The following is a 6000-nucleotide window of genomic DNA, read 5'->3' as shown; positions in this document are numbered from 1 at the left end:
CTCCCTCACTTCCGAGCCCCGACGTGTTCCCAAACAGTGGTTTACCCCCACATATGGGGTATCGGCATACTCAGGGCAAACTGCGCAACAATAACTGGGGTCCAATTTCTCCTTTTACACTTGTGAAAATAAAAAATTGCTTGCTAAAACATCATTTTTGAGGAAAGAAATGATTTATTTTCACGGCTCTGCATTGTAAACGTCTGTGAAGCACTTGGGGGTTCAAAGTGCTCACCACTATCTAGATAAGTTCCTTGGGGGGTCTAGTTTCCAAAATGGGGTCACTTGTGAGGGGTTTCTGTTTAGGCACACCAGGGGCTCTGCAAACGCAACGTGATGCCCGCAGACCAATCCATCTAAGTCTGCATTTCAAAAGTCACCACTTGCCTTCTGAGCCCCGACGTGCGCCCAAACAGTGGTTTACCCCCACATATGGGGTATCAGCGTACTCAGGAGAAACTGGACAACAACTTTTGGGGTCAAATTTCTCCTGTTACCCTTGGGAAAATTAAAAAATTCTGGGCTAAAAAATTATTTTTGAGGAAAGAAAACGTATATTATTTTCACAGCTCTGCGTTATAAACTTCTGTGAAGCACTTGGGGGTTCAAAGTGCTCACCACACATCTAGATAAGTTCCTTTTGGGGTCTAGTTTCCACAGCGTGTCACTTGTGGGGGGTTTCTACTGTTTAGCCACATCAGGGGCTCTGCAAACGCAACGTGACGCCCGCAGAGCATTCCATCAAAGTCTGCATTTCAAAACGTCACTACTTCACTTCCGAGCCCCAGCATGTGCCCAAACCGTGGTATACCCCCACATATGGGGTATCAGCGAACTCAGGAGAAACTGGACAACAACTTTTGGGGTCAAATTTCTCCTGTTACCTTTGGGAAAATAAAAAATTGCGGGCTAAAAAATCATTTTTGAGAAAAGAAATTTTTATTTTATTTTCATGGCTCTGCGTTATAAACTTCTGTGAAACACTTGGGGGTTCAAAGTGCTCACCACACATCTAGATTAGTTCCTTTGGGGGTCTAGTTTCCAAAATGGGGTCACTTGTGGGGGAGCTCCAATGTTTAGGCACACAGGGTCTCTCCAAACGCGACATGGTGTCCGCTAACGATGGAGATAATTTTGCATTCAAAAAGTCAAATGGCGCTCCTTCCCTTCCAAGCCTTACCATGTGCCCAAACAGTGGTTTACCCCCACATGTGAGGTATCGGTGTACTCAGGAGAAATTGTCCAACAAATTTTAGGATCCAGTTTATCCTGTTGCCATTGTGAAAATGAAAAAATTGAGGCTAAAAGAATTTTTTGTGAAAAAAAGTACTTTTTCATTTTTACGGATCAATTTGTGAAGCACCTGGGGGTTTAAAGTGCTCACTATGCATCTAGATAAGTTCCTTGGGGCGTCTAGTTTCCAAAATGGGGTCACTTGTGGGGGAGCTCCAATTTTTAAGCACACGGGGGCTCTCCAAACGTGACATGGTGTCCGCTAAAGAGTGGAGTCAATTTTTCATTCAAAAAGTCAAATGGCGCTCCTTCCCTTCCAAGCCCTGCCGTGCGCCCAAACAGTGGTTTACCCCCACATATGAGGTAGCGTACTCAGGAGAAAATGGACAACAACTTTCGTGGTTCAGTTTCTCCTTTTACCATCGGGAAAATAAAAAAAATGTTGCTAAAAGATCATTTTTGTGACTAAAAAGTTAAATGTTCATTTTTTCCTTCCATGTTGCTTCTGCTGCTGTGAAGCACCTGAAGGGTTAATTAACTTCTAGAATGTGGTTTTGTGCACCTTGAGGGGTGCAGTTTTTAGAATGGTGTCACTTTTGGGTATTTTCAGCCATATAGACCCCTCAAACTGACTTTAAATGTGAGGTGGTCCCTAAAAAATGGTTTTGTAAATATGAGAAATCGCTGGTCAAATTTTAACCCTTGTAACTTCCTAGCAAAAAAAAATTTTGTTTCCAAAATTGTGCTGATGTAAAGTAGACGTGTGGGAAATGTTATTTATTAACCATTTTGTGTCACATAACTCTGTTTTAATAGAATAAAAATTCAAAATGTGAAAATTGTGAAATTTTTGCCAAATTTCCGTTTTTATCACAAATAAACGCAGAATGTATTGACTTAAATTTACCACTAACATGAAGCCCAATATGTCACGAAAAAACAATCTCAGAACTGCTAGGATCCGTTGAAGCGTTCCTGAGTTATTACCTCATAAAGGGACACTGGTCAGAATTGCAAAAAACGGCAAAGTCATTAAGGTCAAAATAGGCTGGGTCATGAAGGGGTTAAGGTCTGGAGATTGGGCTGGCCACTTCATAACATCAATTTTGTTTGTCTGGAACCTGGATGTTGCCCACTTGCTGGTGTGTTTGGGGATGTTGTCTGGCTGAAACACCCATTTCAAGGGCATTTCTTCTTCAGTATTTGGTGCCTGGTATGCTATAAATGGGCCCAACTCCATGGTATGAGAAACCTCTTCAAAGCATTATGCTCGCACCTCCATGTTTTACAGTGTACTGTGACTTGAATTCAGTGTTTAGAGGTCATCTCACAAACTGTCCGCAGCCTTTAGACCCAAAAAGAGCAATCTTATTCATCTATCCATAGACTATCCACTTTGCTTTAGGCCAGTCCATGTTTTCTTTGGCAAATTAGCATTTTTAATAGGTGGGTTTTTTAGCAATGGTACTTTATGAGGGTTTCTTGTAAATAATTTGGCTTCAAAACGGTGTTTTCTGATGGTTGCAGGGCTCACCAGTAACTGAAGATCTTTGATCTTTCTGGAGCGGATCACTGGATGCTTGTTAGCCAACCTTGTTATTCTATGATCTATGTGGATGGTAGTGTTTATTTTCTTGCTACATAGTTTGAGTTTTGTTTGCCATTTGAAAGCATTGGAAATCTTTTTAGCTGAGCAGCCAATTATTTTCTGTACTACTTTGTTTTTCCCTCTCCAATCAACTTCTTCATCAAAGTTCTTTCTACTTTGATACAATGCCTGGAACAAACCATTTAACTCACTGAGCAAGGCCGAAAACCAGCAGGTACAACATTTTCTGCCCTACTTCTTTAAAGTGAACCTGTCACCAGGTTTGGCCAATATAAGATACGGTCACCGCCTTTCAGGGCTTATACACAGAATTCTATTATGCAGCAGATAAGCCCCCGATCCAACCTGAAAGATAAGAAAAATAAGTTTTATTATACGAACCAGGGGGAACGTCCAGTCCGATGGGTGTTGCAGGTCTGGGTCTATAAAGAAACAAAGAACCAGCGCTCCATCCGGGTGTAGTATTCCAAACAACGATCTTTATTGAGCCATGTAACAGCAACGTTTCGACCCGGAGGTCTTTTTCAAGCCGGATGGAGCGCTGGTTCTTTGTTTCTTTATAGACTATGTGGATGTTCCAGTAAGGTTCCCTGGATGTGGACCTGGCGCCCCAATGAGAGTGCTGTCAGTCTCTTTTCTCTTTGCATGTCTGGGTCTGGCACCTCCAGTCTTATTATCGCCACCCTTCCGCTTGTGTTATGGCAACCTGGCATCAAGCTCCTGTGCAGGCGTAATTATCTGCCCTTTTGAGGGCAGAGGAAAGTACTGCAGTGCGCAGGAGGTGGGCCTCTCTGACCTTTCCCGGCATCTGCACACTGCAATACTTTCCTCTGCCCTCAAAAGGGCAGATAAGTACACCTGCGTAGGAGCGCGATGCCGAGGAGCCAGAAAAATAGACACTGGGCATTGAATGAAAAAGAATAGATCTACACTTCTGATTAAGAGCAAGGATATTGTGGCCGTACAGATGCCGAAGCATCATACTTAAGCCATTATAAATAGGCAGCACGATGGCTCAGTGGTTAGCACTGCAGCCTTGCAATGCTGGAGTCATGGGTTCAAATCCCATCTAGGACATCTGCAAAGAGTTTGTATGTTCTCTCCGTGTTTGCGTGGGTTTCCTCTGGGAACTCCGGTTTCCTCTCACATTCCAAAGACATACTGATAGGTAATTTAGATTGTGAGCCCCATTGGGGACAGTGATGATAATGTCTGTAAAGCGCTGCGTAATATGTTAGCGCTATATAAAAATAAAGATTATAATTTGTAAACAAAAAAAATATAAAAATAAAAAAAAAATGTAAAAGTTTGTTCTGCTGGAGGGGGAAGAAAGAAAAGGACATGTTCCTATAAGGGGTACTCAGACATTTGGTGCAAGTATTAGGCATGTTCAGGTGTGCTCATATCCAAAAATCAATTAAATGTAGAGGATAATCTGAACCTTTGCAAAAAAAAAATAAAAAATGTATTGGCACATTATATAATCTGATTACAAAAAAAATTACTGGTAAATAGCAGGAAATCTTCACTCCTGTTCATTTATGGCGGTCCATTTGGTAAACCAGTTTAGAAATTTGGTTTACAATTTTCTTTCTAATATTCTTTAACTTATGAAATGGTAAAAAGGTACAAAAAAAGTGTCCTTAAAACTGGAAATTATAGACTGTAAAATATAAATGGCACAGATCCAAGAGGGTAGAATGTTTTGTTAAATTACAAAAGGTCAAGATTAGATCCCTCTGAGGAGTGGATTCACCGCTTTACAATCTTGGGTGGTCATCCGATTTAATAAAAACATGTGCCCCCAAACACTGTGGTTTCGATTTGAATGGGAGTTTGGGAGGTCCTACAATCAAGGTATAGATGTGGTAATACTGCATCTAACCAAAGAGAAAATAAGTGGTGTCATACTATTAACTTTACACTAGCTCTTGAATTTCATATACTTTTTTTTTTTTTTTTTTTAACAGTTCCCTGAAATTATATTGGCCTTATACCTTGAACATCAACAATCAGTATAAAGCATACAGGGGATATAAAGAGTGACGTAAAAAAAAAAAAATGTTACCCAGAATCATGTCAAACTTTTTTTGACCTTTAATGTCACCTATAGTCTGTATAAATCATTTGAAAAACAAATATTTGAGTGGATAAATAAAAAAGTAAAATAATGTTGAATAGGTATGCACACCCCCTTAAAGTATTACTTTAAAGTACCGTACTCTGAATTTATAACAGCGATCAGCCTTTTGGAGTACGAGTATGAGCATAACACATCTAGAAATGGCAATCTTTACAGTAGTTCCCTAAACCTGTCAGATTGTGAGGACATCATGTGTTCTGCCCTCTTCAGGTCAACACAGATTTTTCAATTGGATTCAGGTCTGGGTGAATTCCAAAACATTAATCTTCTGGCAAAGTCCTTCTTTTGTTGATTTGGAGGCATGGTTAAGGGCTCATAATCATGTTAAAAAAGGTGAAATTAAACTTCATATTCAGATTTTTTAGCAATGGCTTGTACGTTCTGATGCAAAATTGATTATTATTCAGAATCATTATTCCCTACATCTTGGCCAATGCCCCAGTTCCAGCTGCTGATAAACAGCCCCAAAGCATAATGCTGCCTCCACCATGCATCACTGGCGGTACTGTGTGCTTTTAGTGATGTGCAGTATTGGCTTTGAGTCAAACATACCTTTTGCAATTATAGCGAAAAAATTCAACTTTGGTCTCATCAGACCAGAACACATGCTTTTTGCAGACGAGATAAATTTTGGCAAACCGTAGCTAGGCTTCGATGTTTTTCTATGTAAGAAAAAGCTAGTCTTGCCACCCAACCCCGCAGGACTTACTATTGTCGTTGAGTTTGTCGTTAGAAGTACATACCATACTTCCATCTTATTTAATAATAATAATCTTTATTTTTATATTTTATTTAGAAGAATTGCCTCTTACTTTGAAGTATCGTTCTATGATCTGAAGTTAAACTTTCTAAATATAAACCATTAAGCTGTCAGTTGCTTTAGATCATACATGTTATAATCATCGTTCAGGTCAGAGTGTCACCACGCCGATACCGCCTGACATCACACTAAATGGGGCCCATTAGTCTGTACGGAGGACTACGTGGGGGCCCATTAGTCTGTATGGAGGACTAC

This window comes from Ranitomeya imitator, chromosome 2, assembly GCF_032444005.1.
Source record: "Ranitomeya imitator isolate aRanImi1 chromosome 2, aRanImi1.pri, whole genome shotgun sequence".
Taxonomy (NCBI): domain Eukaryota; kingdom Metazoa; phylum Chordata; class Amphibia; order Anura; family Dendrobatidae; genus Ranitomeya; species Ranitomeya imitator.
Note: the sequence above shows the minus strand (reverse complement) of the source record.